This window comes from Salmo salar, chromosome 24 (genome assembly GCF_965601325.2).
Source record: "Salmo salar chromosome 24, fSalSal1, whole genome shotgun sequence".
NCBI classification, from domain to species: domain Eukaryota; kingdom Metazoa; phylum Chordata; class Actinopteri; order Salmoniformes; family Salmonidae; genus Salmo; species Salmo salar.
Genome location: NC_138314.1, coordinates 21,250,017 through 21,274,001, shown reverse-complemented (window position 1 = coordinate 21,274,001; position 23,985 = coordinate 21,250,017). Strand labels below are relative to the sequence as shown.

Sequence of the window (23,985 nt, the reverse complement as noted above, 5' to 3'; positions counted from 1 at the left end):
AACAACAACATTCGACAATCAATGAAGCAGCGGGGGAAAGAGATGGGGAACTGACAAATATAGGGGAGGTAATAAACAGGTGATTGAGTCCAGGTGAGTCCAATAATACACTGATGCGCGTGACGGGGAAAGGCAGGTGTGCGTACTGATGGTGGCAGGAGTGCGTAATGCTGGGGAGCCTGGCACCCTCGAGCGCCAGGGGGGAGGAGTGGGAGCAGGCGTGATAGGTATGTGTGTGTCAAGAACTGCAACGCTGCTGGGTTTTTCACGCTCAACAGTTTCCCATGTGTATCAAGAATGGTCCACCACCCAAAGGACATCCAGCCTACTTGACACAACTGGGAGAAGCGTTGGAGTCAACATGGGCCAGCATCCCTGTGGAACGCTTTCGACACCTTGTAGAGTCCATGCCCTGATGAATTTAGGCTGTTCTGAGGGCAAAAGGGAGTGCAACTCGGTATTAGGAAGGTGTTCCTAATGTTTTTAGCACAGTGTATTTCCAGCAACAAACAGCTTTTCCACTTTCTCACTCCATCCAACAGTTATTGGTTAATTCGTTATGCATGCTGAGAATCACTCCCAGAGATCTGAACTTTGATACACTTCCCGGCAGAAGAGCAGGCATGCATTCAACACAGAATGATGTGTTCTCTAAAGATGAGTGAACTCATTCCAGATGAAAATAGCATTACCGTCTAGAAAACGTTGCATGTCTTATATGCTATACGTTCATGTGTAACGTCCTTTGCTGTGTCTCTATGGGATTGAGGCCATCTTTTTCAGTGGAAGATTTACCATTTAATCTCTAGGTCATCAGTCATCTGCCAAACAACCTTTTCTGCCATAAATCAAAACTGTCCTGAGCAGAGTTGAATGAGGTTCCATAAACCCACTGTCCAGGCATTCTGAAAGTGGAAAGTTTGTGTTATCCTCCTTTCCCTGTTACCACAGCAGAGGCCATTCAAAACAATCACAATGAGTCACAAGTCTCCCTAAACGAGAAAGTGAGCAATGTCAGGCTGAAGTCAGGTCCTAATCACCGGCACCTTGGAAAATCCTAATAGGACAGCTGTTTCTACATGAAGGAGATAGGGACTCTCGTTGGAGGCACCTCTCCTCTACAGTGGCTCAAAACATACATAATAACAGGGTTGGCATGGAAACTCAAGACCTGAAAACCTCTACAACTGATACTATGGGACTTGAGAATTGATACATGATTCTAAAGGTGAACTTTCTCCAATTTGGGCCTTGGCCAGGTAAGGTTGAGAGCTGTCCAACAGTATTTGGGTTGATGGGTTTTCCATGTGGCCCGTGTAACTGAACATTAGAGACTGTAATCATTATGGTCAGTGCTCAAAGACAGATATATGCACTCTGTGTGTAAACAGTAGTACAACACAGGACCCAATGTAGCAGAGAGAGCCAATCAGTGTTCCTGGTTCCAGACAACGATGTCACTCTTTCTGACTCCTCACTTCCGGATAAACCAGATTACATAAGAGGGAAAATAAGGGAAACGGGGGATCATTATCTATGATGTTTATGTGAGGGACACTGTACCAGTATATCAAATTTTCCAACAGTGTAAATTAGTTCGGCCTTCTGGTTGTTGTATCTGTGATATTTCAACATACATATTCACACTTCCAATGGCCTTTAGGGCAGGCAGCATTATAGATGTTTGACATCATGTTGGTTTCTCGAAACTCTGTGGTCATTATGACCCTCAGGGCTGTTTTTTTGTGATGCTCTGTGTTTTGACATTCACTCTGAGATCCCATCTCTCAGATTCATTGACATTTTAGACAAACAGTCATTCCACAAAGGAGGACTGTTTAATCTAATACTCCAAAATGGCAAACAACTGAGCTCCTTTTTGTTCCAAACACTGCTGCCATTCAGGTCTTAACGTCAATCGCTGGAGTAATAGGGCTGTCTTTTGTTTCTTCTTTTCATGTATAAATATTATAAATTGTGTTATCGCAGGAGAGACATACTGTATCTAATCATGATCAATTAAGAGTGGGATCAACATGCAGACTTTGTTACAGACTTTGAAAGAAAACAGTTGAAGACAAACATCCTCTCAGTTCACAACATTTTACATTTACATTTTAGTCATTTAGCAGACACTCTTATCCAGAGTGACTTACAGTAGTGAATGCATACATTTTTTCCGCACTGGTCCCCCGTGGGAATCGAACCCACAACCCTGGCGTTGCAAACACCATGCTCTACCAACTGAGCCACACGGGACTTGTGCCACACAACCAAACACCACTACAATATCTGTTCTGAGGGAGTGATCAAGTCAAACAGCCACTGTGGCACACCCACCCCCACTGGATACTGCATAGGCACATGTAACTCATGCACTGCAAAAATGCATGCTTTTATTAGAAAAGTCTCATTTAAAGATATTCTCCGGTACTTTTGTATACTTTTTAGCCAGTAGTTCTGAAAGTAGCCCCTACAAGCCAAAAGTGGTCCCCAAAAACTGCGTACTGTCACATATGTGCAGATATGTGCACCACGTCATTGATCTCTCGCTCTCTCTGCTGTGTCCACTGAGACGTTGGGCCCGCCCTGCAAACTCATTGAATACCAGTGGGCAAGCCTCTTGCTAGCTGTCACTCAAATGCAAGGGGCTGAAGCTCATTAGCTAGAACTCGCATTGCTAGGGGACTGGCCCACGTGGGGGCAAATGTAGTGAAAATGGCATGTCACAGTTTCAAGAAACTGTCGCTTTCAAACTAGGGATTTCATGGCTTTTGAGGTAAGATAGTAATTCTGCTCATAGATTATGCATATATATACTACCCACCACTGCGACCTGTACGCTCTCATTGGCTGGCCCTCGCTTCATACTCGTCGCCAAACCCACTGGCTCCAGGTCATCTACAAGTCTTTGCTAGGTAAAGCCCTACCTTATCTCAGTTCACTGGTCACCATAGCAGCACCCACCCATAGCATGCGCTCCAGCAGGTATATTTCACTGGTCACCCCCAAAGCCAATTCCTCCTTTGGCCGCCTTTCCTTCCAGTTCTCTGCTGCCAATGACTGGAACGAACTGCAAAAATCACTGAAGCTGGAGACTCATATTTCCCTCACTAACCTCAAGCACCAGCTGTCAGAGCAGCTCACAGATCATTGTACCTGTATATAACCCATCTGTAAATAGCCCATCCAACTCCCTCATCCCCATACAGTATTTATTTATTTATTTTGCTCCTTTGCACCCCAGTATCTCTACTTGCACATTCATCTTCTGCACATCTGTCACTCCAGTGTTTAATTGTTATATTGTAATTACCTCGCCACTATGGCCTATTTTATTGCCTTACCTCCCTTATCTTACCTCATTTGCACACACTGTATATAGACGTTTTCTACTGTATTATTGACTGTATGTTTGTTTATTCCATGTGTAACTCTGTGTTGTTTTATGTGTCAAACTACTTTGCTTTATCTTGGCCATATCGCAGTGGTAAATGAGAACTTGTTCTCAACTAGCCTATCTGGTTAAATAAAGGTGAAATAAAATGTAAACTACACATTGACACATCCAGCCCAAAGCAGAAGGTTTAAAAAATACTTTCTTAGTCACCAAAATACCAGAGCCCAACTGGGCAAAAACTGGTTGAATCAACATTGTTTCCACATAATCTCAACCCAAAAAATCTGTGATGACATTGTATCACTGTGGAAAACTGATTGGATTAGCAAAAAGTCTTACATTTAAGGGCATTCCGTCTTTTGTTCACCCAACTTTATTTCCCGTGGAATTCACATTAGTTGTCAATCAAAACTAGACGTTGAACTGACATCTGAATCCAGTGTGGCATGTCTTTAACATTGCCTGATTCACCACATTACTTCAAATGCACTTCCAATTGTGGCAGTAACAATATTGCTTCCATAGAATTCCAGCCTAGGTCTTTTAGTATCTTTGGCAACGCAACATTAACATTTAAAATAAAAACCATAGCTTAAAGTATCTCCACCGTATGCTTTTCTCTGTGTCTGTGCATTTGGCCTCCACCGTTCTCATTCCCTAATGGAGGATGGAGGACTAAATACTCAGAAATCAGCCAGAGCTGAACACATTCCCACTCCTAGAGTGCCAAACACAATCCAACCTAATAAGGCAAAATCAGCTGTGATATCTGGTGAAAAATCCTGCTCCAGAACCTTGCTGCTTGCTGGAATACGTTTACTTTGAAGACCCCACACATTCTTAACTGATTACAAGCGTGCAAACACCATGGATGGGATTCCTCCAACAGTAAATAATAGAATAATTAAATAAAAACAGACACAATTTTACTCATCTAAATGCAATATGCAGTATATGAGTAATAAATATCTGCAATGCTCATAATGTCTGGTTTTAACCATATATAGGGTTGAAAATCCTAGATCAGGGCTGGATTAAGTAGAAGGCCTGGACAGGAGAGGAGATGAGAGAGGAATGTCAAGGCCTTTTTGCAATTGGATTTGCTCAACTCCTGCATCCTCTCTCCTCAGTCCTTTCTAGCCTCTTTTTGAAAAAGGTCAAAGGTAATCAAGGAGAGGTGGTGAGGAGAGGGAAATTGGACAAAAATGGGATTGTATAAAATAAGACTCTCCTTCTCCAATCGCACATCATCAGGCAAATTGTGTTTACAGGGTGGAATCCCAAAATATATGTTTCAAGTGATAAAAACAAATGTAGCTAGTGCAAGGAGCGGGACATTAATCCGGACGCTTATAAGAAATCCCGCTATGCCCTCAGACAAACCATCAAACAGGCAAAGCGTCAATACAGGACTAAGATTGAATCGTACTACACTGACTCTGACGCTCATTGGATGTGGCTGGGCCTGAAAAATATTACGGACTATAAAGGGAAACCCAGCTGCGAGCTGTCCAGTGATGTGAACCTACCAGATGAACTAAATGCCTTTTATGCTCGCTTCGAGTCAAGCAACACTGAAGCATGCATGAGAGCACCAGCTGTTCCGGAGGACTGTGTTATCACACTCTCTGCATGGCCAAGCACGACTCCAACACCATCATTAAGTTTGCTGACGAAACAACAGTGGTAGACCTGATCACCGACAATGATGAGACAGCTTATAGGGAGGAGGTCAGAGACCTGGCAGTGTGGTGCCAAGACAACAACCTCTCCCTCAATATGAGCAAGACAAAGGAGCTAATCGTGGATTATAGGAAAAGGAGGGCCGAACAGGCCCCCATTAACATCGATGGGCTGAAGTGGAGCGGGTCGAGAGTTTCAAGATCCTTGGTGTCCACATCACCAACGAACTATCATGGTCCAAACACACCAAGACAGTTGTGAAGAGGGCACGACAACATCTATTCCCCCTCAGGAGACTGAAAAGATTTGGCATGGGTCCCAGATCCTCAAAAGGTTATACAGCTGCACCATCGAGAGCATCCTGACCAGTTACATCACCGCCTGGTATGGAAACTGCTTGGCCTCTGACCGTAAGGTGCTACAGAGGATAGTGCATACGGCCCAGTACATCACTGGAACTATATACTAGGCAGTGTCAGAGGAAGGCCAAGTCTAGGGCCAAAAGGCTCCTTAACAGCTTCTACCCCCAAACCATAAGACTGCTAACAATTAATCAAATGGCCATCCGGACTATTTACATTGACACTGCTGGTACTCACTGTTTATTATCTATGCATTGTCACTTTACAAATGACCTTGATTAACCTGTACCCCCACACATTGACTCGGTACCAATACCCCTGTATATAGCCTCGTTATTGTTATGTAATTTTGTTGTGTTACTTTTTTATATTTTTTTACTTAGGTTTATTTAGTAAATATTACTTATTTAGTAAGTAACTCTATTTCTTGAACTGCATTCACGGTAAGGTCAACACTTATTGTATTCGGCACATATGACAAAAAAAACATTTCATTTGATATAGATCCGGTGAAGGGAAATCTTAACTCTACAGCATACAATTACATTCTAGACGATTCTGTGCTTCCAACTTTGTGGCAAAAGTTTTGGGGAAGGCCCTTTCCTGTTTTAGCATGACAATGCCCCCATGCACAAAGCGAGGTCCATACAGAAATGTTTTGTCGAGATCGGTGTGGAAGAATTTGACTGGCCTGCACAGAGCCCTGACTTCGAGCCCATCGAACACCTTTGGGATGAATTAGAACACTGACTGCGAGCCAGGCCTAATCACCCAACATCAGTGCCAGACCATTTTGCTACACTCGCAATAACATCTGCTAACCATATGTATATGACCAATAACATTTGATTTGATTTGACCTCACTAATGCTCTTGTGACTGAATGGAAGCAAGTCCCCGAGGCAATGTTCCAACGTCTAGTGGAAAGCCTTCACAGAAAAGTGGAGGCTGTTATAGCAGCAAAGGGAAGAACAACCCCATATTAATGCCCCTGATTTTGGAATGAGACGATCGACGAGCAAGTGTCCCCATACTTTTGGTCATGTAGTGTAGTTGTTCACAAACTCAGATGTTAGATCCAGAGACAGATCAGTAGAGACATGTAGACTAATTAGATTGTGTTGAGACAACATACTACTTTGCAGAGAGAGAGAGAGAGAGGAAGATGGAGCTGGTGTTAGTTACAGGGACAGTGGATAATTGTGTAGTGAGTCAGAATAGTGTTAGTCAGCATGGGGTCACTGAACTTCACCACACCCTGCTGCTGACTCCCAGGAAATCTATGGGACTTTTCCCTCACGGCCCAGAATAGCAACCGCGTAACTGAATAGAAAGGAGATGCTCAAATACAGTCCATAGGTCACATCAATAGATGTGTGTAGTCGAGGAAGATCAAGGGACCGACCCAATAACGTAGGGTTCCTGTACGTAACCCCGGTTCTATGACAATATGAGTGAGGTCACTCACTATGGGTTAAGCCTTCAATGGATGTGGTCAATAACGAACTCCTATCATCCAACGTGTGTCGTAGACAGACCTCATACATATAAATCATAGAACAAGGATTACGTTAAGTAAATAATTTCAAATAATAATTTGGTCACTCAGTATGGGATATGGCCAACTCAAGTTGCATTGGTATACTCTCCAAAACCAGCTAATCAACCCTCAGAGGCCCCAAAACTAAGCAACGTACGTGCCAAAGAGGGTGCAGTGACGTCCAGTCGGTAGAACCTCATGATGGTATGGACAGTGCCCCAACATGCTAAATTGCAGATGTCTTGCACAGAGATGCCTTTGAACAGCGCCCATGACGCACCCATACCTCTGGTGGAATGAGCCCTTAGGGATGATACACCCTTGCTTTTATAAGCATTTATAATAGCATCCGCTATCAAGTCAAATTGTGTTGGAATTAAGAAATATATAAATATTAGGACGAGCAATGTCGGAGTGGCATTGACTAAAATACAGTAGAATACAATATATACGTATGAAATGAGAAAAACAGTATGCAAACATTATTAAAGTGAATAGTCTTCCATTTTTAAAGTGACCAGTGATTCCATTTCTATGTACATAGGGCAACAGCCTCTAAGGTGTAGGGTTGAATAACCGGGTTGTAGCCGGCCAGTGATGGCTATTTAACAGTCTGATGGCCTTGAGATAGAAGCTGTTTTTCAGTCTCTCGGTCCCAGCTTTGATGCACCTGTACTGACCTCACCTTCTTGATGATAGCGGGGTGAACAGGCTGTGGCTTGGGTGGTTGATGTCCTTGATGATCTTTTTGGCCTTCCTGTGACATCGAGTACTGTAGGTGTGCTGAAGGGCAGACAATGTGTAGACCGCACCACCCTCTGGAGAGCCCTGCGTTTGCGGGCAGTTTAGTTGCCGTACCAGACGATGATAGTAGTGGAGGTGTTGTTTCCTACCTTCAACACCTGGGGGCGGCCCCTCAGGAAGTCCAGGACCCAGTTGCACAGGGTGGGGTTCAGACCCACGGCCCAGAGCTTAATGATGAGCTTGGAGGGTACTATGGTGTTGAAGGCTGAGCTATAGTCAATGAACAGCATTCGCACATAGGTATTCCTCTTGTCCAGATGGGATAGGGCAGTGTGAGTGTGATGGCGATTGCATCATCTGTGGATCTATAAGGGCGCTATGCAAATTGAAGTAGGTCTAGGGTGTCAGGTAAGATGGAGGTGATATGATGCTTAACTAGTTTCTCAAAGCAATTCATGATGACAGAAGTGAGTGCTACGGGGTGATAGTCATTTAGTTCAGTTACCTTTGCTTTCTTGGGTACAGGAACAATGGTGGACATCTTGAAGCAAGTGGGGACAGCAGACTGGGATAAGGAGAGATTGAATTTGTCTGTAAACACTCCAACCAGCTGGTCTGCGCATGCTCAGGGGACATGGCTAGGGATGCCGTCTGGGCCGGCCACCTTGCGAGAGTTAACACGCTAAATGTCTTACTTTGGAACTATCACGGAGAAGGAGAGCCCCCAGTCCTTGGGAGCAGGGGTGTCGGTGGCACTGTGTTATCCTCAAAGTGGGCGAAGAAGGTGTTTAGCTTGTGCAGAGCAAGACGTCAGTGTCCACTCGTGTCTGAGCCGTTGAATTGTGACTCCACTATGTCTCTGTCCTGACAGTCTGCCTGTTCGATTGCCTTACGGAGGGAATCACTACACTGTTGGTATTCAACCATATTCCCATGCTGTGGTTATGAGGTGGTCCATGCTTTCAGTTTTGCGCGAATGCTGCCATCTATCCAAGGTTTTTGGTTTGGGTAGGTTTTAATAGTCACAGTGGGAACAACATCCCCTATACAATTCCTGATGAACTCGGTCACTGTGTCCAATGTGATGAACACTGGTGAGAAATGGGCCTCCCTGCGTGGGAGAGTGCCCAAGAGAAAAAGAGCTAGTCGCTTTTCTCAGGGCTCTCGTAGTAAAGCCTTTATTGGACACCAGTGGAGGCTGGTGGGAGGAGCTATAGGAGGACGGGCTCATTGTAATGGTTAGAATGTAGTAACTGGAACGATATCAAACACATCAAACATATGGAAACCACATTTTTGACTCTGTTCCTTTATTCCATTCCAGCCATTACAATGAGCTCATCCTCCTATAGCTCCTCCCACGAGCCTCCACTGCTGGACACAAACAGCGGAGCCGCTCTTCCTCCAGAGAGGAAAAGGGCGCAGGGTGAAAAGCTGATAGCTCCAAAGTATGGCAATGATAAGCTCTACTAACATTTGGTACAAAAGAGGGGTTAGGTTTCTAGTTAACCTTGGATATCCCCGTGGGAAAACTCAGGCAAGAGCGGTGAACTGACAGTGTGTGCAGCTCTACCGCTCGCTTTGCGGATTTAATGGCTAAAAGTAAGACAGTTTTGAACGAGAGAAGTCTCATATCTACACTTTCCAGTGGCTCGAACAACGACTGAGACATAGCCTCAAGTACAACAGATAGGTCACAAGTTGGGACTAGCTGTTTGGACAACGGGCGTAAGTAACGTGCACCCTTCATAAAATGACAGATAAGGGGATGTTTTCCCACTGTGTCGTTGTTGAAGTCTACAGTATATGGCGGGGAGATAGACTTTAACAGTGGAGTAAGCCTTCTCCCTGTCCAGAAGCCCCTACAGTAAGCAAAGTACCTCTGAAACAGAACACTGAAAGGGAATGGCCCGTTCCTGCTCGCACCATCTCTCAAACACACACAACTTGATATCATACAGTGAGCACGTAGAAGGGGCCCAAGTGCTTTGAATAATTTCAACGACCCTAAGCAGTAGGCCTGTCGCATTAAGATTCATCCTCTCACGGGACAGGTCCGAGTGCCAGGGTGTCTAGATGAGGATGGAAAATCTCACTGTGTAAAATAATCTCCGCTAACCACAGCCGTCCTGGCCATCGGGGGGCTACCAGGATAAGAGACAACCTCTGTTCCCTAACTCTGGCTAGAGTGGGGAGGTACAGACTGAGAGGGGTAAACATGTAAAGCTGTCCCCTTGGCCATGGGTACGCTAGCGCATCCACCCCTAGTGGCACATTGTCATTTTCCATTGAAAATAACAACTTGTAGTGCGCGTTTCTACGCGATGCGAAGAGATCTAGGGACGGCCGTCCTTACAGTATTTCTCCCATATTTGGGCCACTACAAAGGGCTGAAGCTTCCAATATACAGAAGCACTGTAAGCAACTCAAGGTAGTTTATGTGAGTAACACGGAGTTGTGGAGGCCACAATCCATTCACTGCTCTGCCCTGTGACAGATGTGTCTGTCGTCACACCCTTTCCTTGCAGACACTACCCCTAGGGGAGTGCCTTTGACTAAGATCAAGGGATCCCTCCAGTGGCGGAGAGCCGAAACTCATGGTAGGGATGCTTTTATCTTGTGGTGGAGGTGACGAAGGCAACACAGACGTACGAACAGGACCCATTGCGGAATTTCTCTTATTGTCAGCCACTCTTCGGGACTATTGATATGGTGGAGGCCATCAAACCCAATAAACGGAGACACGTTTTTGAGCGTGACCGAATGCCCAAGTCTGAACTTGGAGATGCACTGGCAAAATGCAGTGACTCGCCTTTCCAATAGGGTGGCCTGGAACAAAATATTATGTATTCTGCGCCACAGATATTCTATGATCTGTGTGGGCACCAAACAGCTCAGATATTCTATGTGCTGTGTGGGCACCAAACAGCCCAGATATTCTATGATCTGTGTGGGCACCAAACAGCCCAGATATTCTATGTGCTGTGTGGGCACCAAACAGCTCTTTATCTGATTGATCCTGAAATCTAACTCTGTGAGGAGGGTTGTAAGGATAGCTGTATTTCTCACTGCTTGCTCCTGTGTCTGGTCTGAGCACAAAGCAGGTAACCGTCTATGTAGGCAGAGATTCTGAGCCCCCTGGACCTCAGAGGGGTCAGTGCCACGTCCACACATTTGCTGAAAGTCAGTGGGGCTAGTGAAAGGCTGATACTCATAGGCCTGGCCCTGAAAGGCAAACCTGAGAAATCTCCTGTGTGCTGGCAAAATGTTGATTTGAAAATAGGCATCCTGCAGATCAAATGTAGTGAACCCTTCGCCTTGACGAATGGAGTGAGACAGCACGTTGTGCATAAGCATACGGAATGTGAACTTTTTAAAATAGCTGCTGAGGACCCATAGGTCCCTTTGTCAACCAAAATGTAACGAGTGTAGAAGCCTAGTTGGCTTTCTTCTGCTGGTATTGCTCTGATAGCCCTTTATGTGAGAAGAATGGAGATTTCCTGCTCTAGTATTTGAGCCGAGTCGCGCTCGCTACTGACAACACCACTCTCATAAAAACAGGTGGTCTTCTGTCAAACTTAACCCTTGGTAACCATGGGCAAGACTGCATATGCGCACCAGTTCTCCACCCTTGTGGCAAGATTGCTACGGACCGTAGCGCCCCTCTGTTAGCATTATAGGGATTCACCTTTTGGTTATACTCATGTTCTGTGCCCTTGGCAAAAATCTTGTGTGCAACAGTGGTATTTTTTAATTGAAAAGGCAGTGTTTGCGCACGGAACGGGTACAGTGCTTTGTGGCAACTGCTCCTCAGTGCTTAATTTGTAAATTGGGAGGTGCCAGAACAAAAAGTGAGTATGAGAGCGGGGTGACCTGGGGAGCTCTGAGGTACCGGAATGCACGAAGAAAATTAAACCTTTAAAATAAAGCATTGCATGCATATAATCACATTTGCGTAGTGGCATAGAGCAGTGAAGTAGAGGCACTTATGGAAGTTGCACACATGGGAAACATTTTTAGTAGCCTAGGGTCTGGGAAACGTGGCCTTTTCTAAACGCATTTCATGCAATTGTACAGAATTTTACATGACTGGAGACTTTAGGAGGATCTTTTATTAAACTTTTTGGAGCTAAGATAGGCGATTAGCATGAGGTTGTAAGTAACAAGAAAACTTCCCAGGACATAGACATATCTGATATTGGCAGAAAGCTTAAATTCTTGTTAATCTAACTGCACTGTCCAATTTACAGTAGCTATTACAGTGAAAGAATACCATGCTATTGTTTGAGGAGAGTGCACAATTTGGAACATGAAAAGTTATTAATAAACAAATTAGGCACATTTGGGCAGTCTTGAACAGTACATTTACATTTACATTTACATTTAAGTCATTTAGCAGACGCTCTTATCCAGAGCGACTTACAAAATGATGCATTCACCTTATGATATCCAGTGGAACAACCACTTTACAATAGTGCATCTAAATCTTTTAAGGGGGGGGGGAGGGGGGGTTAGAAGGATTACTTTATCCTATCCTAGGTATTCCTTAAAGAGGTGGGGTTTCAGGTGTCTCCGGAAGGTGGTGATTGACTCCGCTGTCCTGGCGTCGTGAGGGAGCTTGTTCCACCATTGGGGTGCCAGAACAGCGAACAGTTTTGACTGGGCTGAGCGGGAACTGTGCTTCCTCAGAGGTAGGGGGGCCAGCAGGCCAGTGGTGGATGAACGCAGTGCCCTTGTTTGGGTGTAGGGCCTGATCAGAGCCTGAAGGTATGGAGGTGCCGTTCCCTTCACAGCTCCGTAGGCAATCACCATGGTCTTGTAGCGGATGCGAGCTTTAACTGGAAGCCAGTGGAGAGAGCGGAGGAGCGGGGTGACGTGAGAGAACTTGGGAAGGTTGAACACCAGACGGGCTGCGGCGTTCTGGATGAGTTGTAGGGGTTTAATGGCACAGGCAGGGAGCCCAGCCAACAGCGAGTTGCAGTAATCCAGACGGGAGATGACAAGTGCCTGGATTAGGACCTGCGCCGCTTCCTGTGTGAGGCAGGGTCGTACTCTGCGAATGTTGTAGAGCATGAACCTACAGGATCGGGTCACCGCCTTGATGTTAGTGGAGAACGACAGGGTGTTGTCCAGGATCACGCCAAGGTTCTTAGCACTCTGGGAGGAGGACACAAGGGAGTTGTCAACCGTGATGGCGAGATCATGGAACGGGCAGTCCTTCCCCGGGAGGAAGAGCAGCTCCGTCTTGCCGAGGTTCAGCTTGAGCTGGTGATCCGTCATCCACACTGATATGTCTGACAGACATGCAGAGATGCGATTCACAGCCTGGTTATCAGAAGGGGGAAAGGAGAAGATTAATTGTGTGTCGTCTGCATAGCAATGATAGGAGAGACCATGTGAGGATATGACAGAGCCAAGTGACTTGGTGTATAGCGAGAATAGGAGAGGGCCTAGAACAGAGCCCTGGGGGACACCAGTGGTGAGAGCGCATGGTGCGGAGACAGATTCTCGCCACGCCACCTGGTAGGAGCGACCTGTCAGGTAGGACGCAATCCAAGCGTGGGCCGCGCCGGAGATGCCCAACTCGGAGAGGGTGGAGAGGAGGATCTGATGGTTCACAGTATCAAAGGCAGCAGATAGGTCTAGAAGGATGAGAGCAGAGGAGAGAGAGTTAGCTTTAGCAGTGCGGAGAGCCTCCGTGACACAGAGAAGAGCAGTCTCAGTTGAATGCCCAGTCTTGAAACCTGACTGATTAGGATCAAGAAGGTCATTCTGAGAGAGATAGCAGGAGAGCTGGCCAAGGACGGCACGTTCAAGAGTTTTGGAGAGAAAAGAAAGAAGGGATACTGGTCTGTAGTTGTTGACATCGGAGGGATCGAGTGTAGGTTTTTTCAGAAGGGGTGCAACTCTCGCTCTCTTGAAGACGGAAGGGACGTAGCCAGCGGTCAAGGATGAGTTGATGAGCGAGGTGAGGAAGGGGAGAAGGTCTCCGGAAATGGTCTGGAGAAGAGAGGAGGGGATAGGGTCAAGTGGGCAGGTTGTTGGGCGGCCGGCCGTCACAAGACGCGAGATTTCATCTGGAGAGAGAGGGGAGAAAGAGGTCAAAGCACAGGGTAGGGCAGTGTGAGCAGGACCAGCGGTGTCGTTTGACTTAGCAAACGAGGATCGGATATCGTCAACCTTCTTTTCAAAATGGTTGACGAAGTCATCCGCAGAGAGGGAGGAGGGGGGGGGGAGGGGAAGGAGGATTCAGGAGGGAGGAGAAGGTAGCAAAGAGCTTCCTAGGGTTAGAGGCAGATGCTTGGAATTTAGAGTGGTAGAAAGTGGCTTTAGCAGCAGAGACAGAAGAGGAGAATGTAGAGAGGAGTGAGTGAAAGGATGCCAGGTCCGCAGGGAGGCGAGTTTTCCTCCATTTCCGCTCGGCTGCCCGGAGCCTTGTTCTGTGAGCTCGTAGTGAGTCGTCGAGCCACGGAGCAGGAGGGGAGGACCGAGCCGGCCTGGAGGATAGGGGACAGAGAAAATCAAAGGATGCAGAAAGGGAGGAGAGGAGGGTTGAGGAGGCAGAATCAGGAGATAGGTTGGAGAAGGTTTGAGCAGAGGGAAGAGATGATAGGATGGAAGAGGAGAGAGTAGCGGGAGAGAGAGAGCGAAGGTTGGGACGGCGCAATACCATCCGAGTAGGGGCAGAGTGAGAAGTGTTGGATGAGAGCAAGAGGGAAAAGGATACAAGGTAGTGGTCGGAGATTTGGAGGGGAGTTGCAATGAGATTAGTGGAAGAACAGCATCTAGTAAAGATGAGGTCAAGCGTATTGCCTGCCTTGTGAGTAGGGGGGGAAGGTGAGAGGGTGAGGTCAAAAGAGGAGAGGAGTGGAAAGAAGGAGGCAGAGAGGAATGAGTCAAAGGTAGACGTGGGGAGGTTAAAGTCACCCAGAACTGTGAGAGGTGAGCCATCCTCAGGAAAGGAACTTATCAAGGCGTCAAGCTCATTGATGAACTCTCCAAGGGAACCTGGAGGGCGATAAATGATAAGGATGTTAAGCTTGAAAGGGCTGGTAACTGTGACAGCATGGAATTCAAATGAGGAGATAGACAGATGGGTCAGGGGAGAAAGAGAGAATGTCCACTTGGGAGAGATGAGGATTCCAGTGCCACCACCTCGCTGGCTCGATGCTCTAGGGGTATGCGAGAAAACGTGGGCAGACGAAGAGAGAGCAGTAGGAGTAGCAGTGTTATCTGTGGTAATCCATGTTTCCGTCAGCGCCAGGAAGTCTAGGGACTGGAGGGTAGCATAGGCTGAGATGAACTCAGCCTTGTTGGCTGCAGACCGGCAGTTCCAGAGGCTGCCGGAGACCTGGAACTCCACGTGGGTCGTGCGCGCTGGGACCACCAGGTTAGAGTGGCAGCGGCCACGCGGTGTGAAGCGTTTGTATGGCCTGTGCAGAGAGGAGAGAACAGGGATAGACAGACACATAGTTGACAAGCTACAGAAGTGTTGTTTCTTGTATTATTGTCTCCTGTGTCTTTAGAGAACTGTTTCACTTTGATATCCTTTTTCTTCTGTCCTGATTTTCACTTTCTTTTCTTCTGTTAACTAGATATTCTTTGTTGTTCTTCGTTAGCTAGCTAGCTTCTTCCAAAAGAGTCCCTAGCAACTGCTTAGCAACTGGTAAACAATTCAGCTTGCTAAGATAACTACAATTTTATGAAAAATAGTTATTTTTCAAAAGCCTATCTTCTTTGTTTGTTGCTTGTTTTTTCTCCTATTCCGTCTTGCAGTTTTCTTTTGCTTTTTTCCGATGTACTTCACTCTAAAAACCATGTAAATTTCAATATTTGTAGGAGCTCATTTTTCAGCTGCTGCTGCTCAAATTGGAGTTCCGGAACTACTTTGTACTTTTACAGTACTTTGAACAGGAATGCAATGGTTCATTAGATCAGTCTAAAATCTTGCACATATACTGCTTCCATCTAGTGGCCAAAATATAAATTGCACCTGGGCTGGAATAATACATTATCGCCTTTCTCTTGCATTTCAAAGATGATGGTACGAAAAAATTACAAAAGAATGGTTGGTTTTTTCTTTGTATTATCTTTTACCAGATCTATTGTGTTATATTCTCCTACATTCCTTTCACATTTCCACAAACGTCAAAGTGTTTCCTTTCAAATGGTACCAAGAATATGCATACCCTTGCTTCATGGCCTGAGCTACAGGCAGTTAGATTTGGGTATGTCATTTTAGGCGAAAATTGGAAATCCTTACGAGATTTTATACTGCAGAAATGATCGAAATTACAGGCTACTTTGACACTGACAAACTGAGAATCTGAGATCAATAAAAACAACCTTGTCTTGAATCCATCATTAGCCTAAGTCTAGGTGTGTGGAGACGCATATTGTAAACTACAATATGAGGAGGAAATTGTAGTCCTAAACATGCTTTCCAGTTTCAATGACTCACCCAATGATGCACGGCTTACTCGCAGGTGATGGCCGATGCGCTCATGCCAAAAGGCAATCTCTCTCTTGTTTTACTTTGTAAAACAATATTTGTAATTTGATATAATATTTTGGCAGCCTCTATAGCCAGATTAGTCTTCTCATTTCAGCAGGAGCCATTTACTTTCCAAACAGTTTTTTTCCCACGATTGTGTTTGAAATATTGCCAAAGGCCTGTTTTGTCTGCATGCTGTTCACTGACAGATTTGCCATGCGTTCCCAACTGTAAACTGTGCCTTGTTATTGGGCGACACACAATCCACAGCTAGGCACATGTTTTAAAGAAGCTATTGATAGTCTGTGGTTATATAATAAGCCTTCTCGTGGTGTAGTAGGGTATTCTGAATTATTTCATGTCTTTCTGAACAGACAACAGTAATTCTAGAACTTTAGTAAATGTATTTCAATTTATCAGGGGTGCTGCTGCTCCTCCAGGACCCTTCGCGCGTTTCTGCTTGAATAAGGAAATCAGTGATGAAGTGCGATGAGAGTTGCAGGCTCATGTCTATCAGAGCAGAGGGAGGGAGATATATAAAGTCAATCTCATACTAGTTCTGTGAGAGATACAGGCACACTTCTCACATAGCCACGGCCACACATTGGTCTCAAACAGCAGTTACAATGTTGCGCAAACCAAATCTACATTTTCACATTACGCTTTTTTGGGTGGGGGGGAGGGGGGGGGGGGGATTAATCAAGATGCAACTCCAATGAACTTGTATCGTTTTTATTCAAATGTGTATATTGCTAAATAATGTCACAAGTGGTACTGGATCCGGCCAAATAGGTTTCGGAACAAAACAGTCCAAAACGGAGAAGTGCCGGATCCTGAAGAGAGTATTCAGAAGTATTTTGACCTCATAAGGAAGAACCAAAGTGAGGTGAGATGGAGCAACAGCGCGTTAGAAAGGAGCGGGGTCCCCCCTATTGGCTGTCGCTCCTGTCTGTCTACGGCTTTTAGTGAAATGAGTTCCTTATTGACCACGCCCAACGAAGGCGCTACCCATACTGAATGACCGAGCAATTATTTGAAATAGAATTTACAACAAAGCCATGACTATATTAGCTTTCATCTTTGCCGATAATTTACAGGGAAACTTTTTATATATTAACTCTAATCTGGAAGCCCAAAAAATAACTGTTATTACAAGAAAGTGTTTCACAACAGGATTTCTCTCACCAGCACTGTTTTAGAGTCAAGTGTTGCATCAGGATGATCTTGGCACTCTATGTTTCTCTATGCATTGTCACCCAGACCTTTCCTCCTCCTGTCTGTGGTAGGAGGTTTTCTGTGACTGGGTCCAGCTCTAATCTCCTCCTCCACTGCATTGTTATCCCAGGAAGTATGGTTGTCAGGACAGCCACAAATGACACATTATGAGTTGTAGAACCTCTGCTACCAACAGTATCCACCACAACAGGCAGCCTGCCAGAGCCCCGCCTGTGTAGAGGGAGTGTCTAAGGCCAGGTGAAGTAACAATAGCAAAACTTTCCCTTATATTGTCCTCATACCAAATATCATGGAAGTATGTTTCAGCTTGAAAGAGAATGGGCGGAACTCAACAATTGGTACAGTGATACAAACATTTGACATGTTATGTGACATAAATCCATCATAATGGGCTGTTTTACCAAAAAGTACAGTACAAGGTAGTATCATAGCTTCAGTATAGTGAATTGGTGTGCAAAGTCACTTTATGGATAACTCGATTTGACCCTTAAAAACGTGCACACAACTAACAAAACTAGTGACATCCTCTCTATTGATTGTATTTCTATGACTGGCCTCCTCCATTGGTTTCTGTGTGTAGGGCTGTGCTGAGCAGAAAGAGCAGGTTAATCATTGGCTCCATAATGTTGTTCCCAGCCATGAGAAGTCCTGCTCAGAGTTAAACTAATAAGGACACAGACCAAAACACAGACATGTTTGCTTAAGGTGGTGATTTTGTTTGTAGTGGAATACAGGTCCTAAAAACTTCTGGCCTTTCCTTAATATCCCTTCATCTCTATCCTTTAAAGGAGATACTTCATTTTTGGGGGGAAACAACATACTCATGTCTGGCCTTCCACTACTACTCTCCAGATGAGTGGGAGGCAGGTAATGCCTTATCACATAATCTCACACAATGTAGTAAATTCCAGGGGATAAATTATGTAAGAAAGCAATAAACCTGAAATGATCATTAGTATGTTTTTACTTGAACAGGATGTTAGAGGATAATCACAAACAATCTGATCTTTTTCAAAAACCTGAGGGGTGACTCATCATCAGCTTGTTATTATAAAGATGTTCTCTAAAGGTTAATCACACACTCCTGCCTTGTCTCCAGACTGCAACTTGGCACATGTGAACACATTGCCATAGACCATACAAGGACCTGGACCCGTCCTGTTTATTACATGCGCTTATTGAGGGATACACACATTTATCAGAAAGAAACTATTCTGCCTCCTTGTATGGTGCTCCCTCCCCTCAGCCTTCTGCTTGGGGGAGCCAAGGCTTCCGTGTTACTTGTCAATAGAGACACTACACAGCCTCACTTTGAGGGGGCCAATAATAATATGACTGCTGAACTAGAGAGGGATTGGAGATTTCAGGGAGGTTCCTGTACTCACATTAGAGCTCACGCAGTGCTATGCAAGGTAGTTCAGCCCTTACACAACTACAAAAGAACAATCACAACCTTACACAGTGTAGGCAAATATGCCATCACAGTGCACACAAAAACACTCACACAGCCATATGGGTAGCTTTTTGTATATATGCAAAGCGGAGTGAGTATAGGCTGTAGTGATGGAGCAAGAGATATCAGGAGAGCTCAAAGAGGATCAGTGCAGGGTATAGAAATCATCCCGATATCCACAATAAGTCCCAAGATGAAGGGTGAACATGTCTAGAGCCAGAGGGCCAAGGAGCCCTGTGTTAAGGGCAGTGTCCCTGACAGGGATATCTATTTCCACACCGTTAATAAGGTAGCCCCCATGATTACAGTACAGTATACCCAAACCCATGGATAGAGCAGTGAGTAATGACCATAATAACACAGCCCCCTTCTCTCATTCCCACCCTCTGTGTTCCTGTAATGTGGCAGGGGTGCATCAGAGCTGCCCTCTCCTCCATTCATTCACAAACCACAACTAAGACTGTTTCTCCAGGACAGTTCACAGCACAGACCTCATCACTGAGGGTAGCAGAATAAAATAGCCTTCTTCTGTCAGAATGGGACAGCCGTAACTTCAGGTACACTATACTGTACTGGATCTCGCTGTGTGGCCATCCTCTCGGTTTGCTGAGAGTCTCTTTAAAAAAAAAACACTGACAAATTCCTGGGAAAGTCTGCTGCACTAATCCTGTGAAGCAAGCAAGTAAGCCCGGAGCAGATAGGCAAACAAGCAGGTTACTCAACCTTTCAATAAAAACAGAGCAAAGCAGGACCTACCACAGCCCCATGATCACATAGTTAGCCAGATATTTTACACAGTAACTATGTTGACAAGTGTATCTAAAGTTATTTCATCCTACTGCCTCAGCATGGGAAAAGTTTAGGCTACTCACCTCTGATAAAGAATCCCAGGGAACAACACACCTCTCAAAGTTCTATCTTCTCCGTGATGCATGTAAGCCCAATATGTTGTGGGCAGTCCCTCTCTACTACCTCGCTCACTCACTGCCTCCCTCTCTCGCTCTCTTTCTCTGGACTACCTCCTCCTGTGAAGGACTTCCCGGTTGACAGGCATTGCCATGGCAACCCCTGGACCCTGTTCAAAAGGCACCCTCCTCTTGGCTTGTCAGCGCGGGGCTTCTTCAATGAAGAGTGCTCATCGTGGTGATATTTCACACAGCGCAGGGTTAACCAAAGGGGAATGCTAATAGTTATTCACCTCCACCTCACCAATACCCCACAATGCCCCTCGCTCTATCACCCACTCTCTCTTTCTCTCCCATGACTCCCTCTCTTTTGTGATGCTGTTTGTGTCTTTTCTGGGGGCACATACAGGGCAGGTCTCTTTCTAGTTAAAGAGAGAGGGGAGTGAAGAGGAGGGGAGAAAAATAACTCTCTCAGTCCAGGAGGGTTCTCTGAGGGTCCCCTGACATCAGTAGTCTTTGAGGTGGTCAACCCCAATGGATCGCACTGACACTGGACCCACCACTTGACTCACTCACTCAGACACAGACAGACAGATAGACATACAGAGCTTCTCTCTCTCACATCCCCTGCCCTTCCCCAGATCATTTATATCCAGCTACAACAGCTTAGACTGAGGGGCACGATGACCAGAGAGAAACTATATGTGAGGGGAGGTGAATCCATTTGAATTTGCTTCAACCACTGACAGCTGATATACTGAATCATCCAGAGATTCTGTATTCAGATATCTAGATTGCCTTTCATAATACGTAGCCCTTGGAGCACACAGACCATAGAACAGGTATATGAGAGAATACAGTAAACGGAACTACAGTGTTAAAGGACAAGCAGAGTGAAGCACATGCTCTCAAATTCCTCAGTTGTTCTCGCTACCATACATGGCAAATTAGAACTATGTTTTCCAGGTTGTCTGCAGTGTTTGCCAAACAGGACACAAACCTGAAGATTTACATGCTGACATAACTGTTTCTGTCTCATATGTCTCAGGTACTGAGTTAGCCTTTACATGTTTCACATTGCAGGTACACTCACCTTTATTGCACTTTAACCTTTTAACCAGTCAGACCAGCTAAAAACTAGAAATGATTTGGTAAGCAATGTGTGTATGTGTGCATGTGTGTTTGTGTATGTGTGTGTGTGTGTGTGTGTGTGTGGTGTGGTGTGTGTGTGTGTGTGTGTGTGTGTGTGTGTGTGTGCGTGTGTAAGCCCCATGCCTCGGACAGTTTCAGGTTGGAATCGAAGGAGTCAGCTCTTTTTTAATAATTCAGCGGTCTGGCTTGGGACAGTGAAACTCAGGCAAATACCAAGCAGTGTCCACTTACTGAGTCTGCACCGCTGCTCCAGAGATTGTTTTTGCCAAAGGAAAATGTTGTTTTTCACCCCTAGAAGAAGGAACACTTCTGGATAGTTTGTGCTGTAGTGGAAGAGGCTATAGGGCCCAGTTAGGGCAGTCAGGCGGGCACAGTCCCCCGCTGTGACCCAATCTTACACCCTGTCATTCTGTGGCTCAATGAGGTGCAAGAGGTGATTGCTGCTTTGGCCGAGGACCCAGCACCTCTCTCACAAACACACTCCCCCCTCCCTCTCTTCTTCTCTCCCATACACATTTCTCTTTCCATCACTGTCATTTTGTCTGTACCTCCCTCCAGTGATAAATATTATATTTGGAGGGATGGGAACTGTAGCCTGTTTTTTCACTGTCCCGCCGAGTCCATAGTGTGGTATTTGTAACAGTGATGGGATTCTAATGAATCAACCCTAGCAACTCTCAGCTCTGTGCCAGACTAGTAAATCCCGCCTAGCAACGTTCAACTTTCAAACACATTCAAACCCTGTTCTGTCTCTGTGGTACGTTCCAATATGTTCCGTATGTTTCTATGAAGCAATCATACCCATTGCATGGGTCATTAAAATCCCATGCAACAACCAAAGACCATACCAAGTGAGGGAATACATCATGACATAAAGCTCTGTTACATAACAGTCAACTACCTAACTTGATGATGGCTAACGGCTGGGTACTTTTTCTACTGGTTGGGGAAAACATTTCCCAGTGAAGCACTAAACTATCTGAACATTCATTGTGCATTTGGAAACAAACTGCCTATAAAACAAGCCATTTGGTTTCAATCAAGCATTCAGATTTTAGAGAGATTTAATAACTAAGAGTATAATGGAACTAAATATTGCTTAACACTGAAAGACATCCAATAAAGTGAAAGAACTGTCAGTTCATCTGTTTTTCTTTCTTAGGTGACCTTTGCCTACATCAGGGGGTTCCCAAGCTAGGGGGAGGGACCTTCCTTGACAGAAATTCAACAATAATAATCATCATAATAATTCGCAATTGTTTATACCGAGCTAAAACAATGCATAAATCCACAATGCTTTAGGCTAGAAACAAGCTGTAGTAGAGTAGACAAATGGACACATGAAGATATGCTTGTCGTGGTTGTTGGCCCAAAGAGGAAATCCATATGGAGCTCTCAAGGATAGCTACTTCCAGTATAAAGAGCCCAGCTAAACAAAGTCAACAGGGACCACAAACATAGAAGTGGAAATGATGGTTTAAAATACAGATGTAGAATCTTAATTTGAGCCAGTTTGCTACAGCAGTAAGGTAATCCTGCAGCAACAGGAAATGTGAATTATTATGTGGATTATAATTAATGGACATTTTTGTAGGGGTTGATACATTTTTCTCAGCAACAAAAGAGAGATCAAATGAAGATCCTACTGTACTTCTGTTCTTGTAAGCCCTTAGATGGGTTCAGTTCCCTTTACGTTTGGTAATAAATGTATCATGATAAAACACTGATGTGTTGAATGAATGAACATATTAATGTATACAGTATGCACAAATGAACATGCACAGTATAACCAGAGGTGCAGTACTGAAGTGGCTACATTCAGCATAGCTCTCAGCCCAAAACAACAGCCACAACATCAGAAACCTGTCTCTCCGTGGAGAAGGTCTGATTCCTATCTGCTCAACCAAAGACAGATAGCTCCTTCCTAAGACAATGTTAGAACCCTACAAGAACTATTCGGCTGCAACTCAACTGTTGCACAACAATGTTCCGACAAAAAGTAATTGACACGCATGGAGAACTAAAGATAAACACAGTTCCATTTCCCACAGTTCAAGTGTATAATCCGGTCATTACGCTCCTGATCTCTTCAGCCCTCTAGGTGATAGAGCCAGAGCGAGCGGGAGAGTCTGACAACATGAACTGTTTGTGTTTTAGTCTTGGCGTGGAGCAGCAGAGACAGACAGAGAGAGTCGTACTTACAGATTAGTGCAGCGCAGGCCGAGTAGAGAGGACTTCTTGGTATAGTACAGAGGGAGAGAGAAAGAGAAGGAGGGAGGGAGGGAGAGAACCACTGCTGCTGGCCAACAGGGTGTCTTTTATCTTCTGCGAGTGACTCAGCTTGTGTGTGTGTGTGTTTTGTGTGTGTGCAACACCCCTCACTCCACTCTACAGCTCATCAGGGACTCTGTAATAGTTTCCATCTGCAGCTGGAAATAATAGAAATTCCCATGCAGGCACAGCCTCAGTGGAACCGCCCTTTTGTTTTTCATGAGCAGGAACAGAGGAGGCCATTTTCACATCAACCTAAATATACAGACTTGTGTTTGAGATCAATCCAGTAATAGTGTGGTGCTCCATTCAGAGTCCGAGGCCTATTTGAGAGAAAGATATGCAGATTTGCTAAACTAAACTGTAAAAAAGGCCTTTCCTTCCAGCCAATCAGGGTACTTGAATTGACATTTGGACTTGGGCTCCGCCCACTCTAGCTCAGAACATTTTTAGTCATCAACAGAAGAAGACACAAGTTTGGTTTGCAACCAAGCTTTATTAAGTGTTTATTCTAAAAGGGGCTTTATATTGTTGGGGGTTGTTTATGATTAATGCATGCTACTGAAACCTTGCTAGTGTTAGTTATCTTGTTACATATAACTTAATACCTGTGTAATTAATGCATGCCATCTCCGAAGTACAGAATTGCCAGTTAATCATTGCATGGTTGTATTTATCATTATGTGCATGTTACTATTACAGCAAGAGATTGTGCTATATGGCAGTTTAGTAAGTAAGTTCTGGA

The 23,985-nt window shown here is 45.0% G+C and overlaps 1 protein-coding gene across 3 annotated transcripts in view; it reads right to left on the bottom strand.

The window, feature by feature from the left end:
• The window catches only part of LOC106585608 (vinexin), a 53,995-nt gene extending 30,691 nt beyond the window's left edge, over positions 1–23,304 (bottom strand). For 2 of the 3 annotated variants that reach the window (XM_014172012.3, XM_014172015.3), the window contains exon 1: positions 19,785–20,081. The gene's annotated coding sequence lies outside the window, so the exon portion shown is untranslated. Of the gene's footprint in view, positions 1–19,784; positions 20,082–23,171 lie in introns of those variants that run through there. The other variant, XM_014172014.3, reaches the window with a different exon arrangement.
• Between the last annotated feature and the right edge of the window lie 681 nt (positions 23,305–23,985).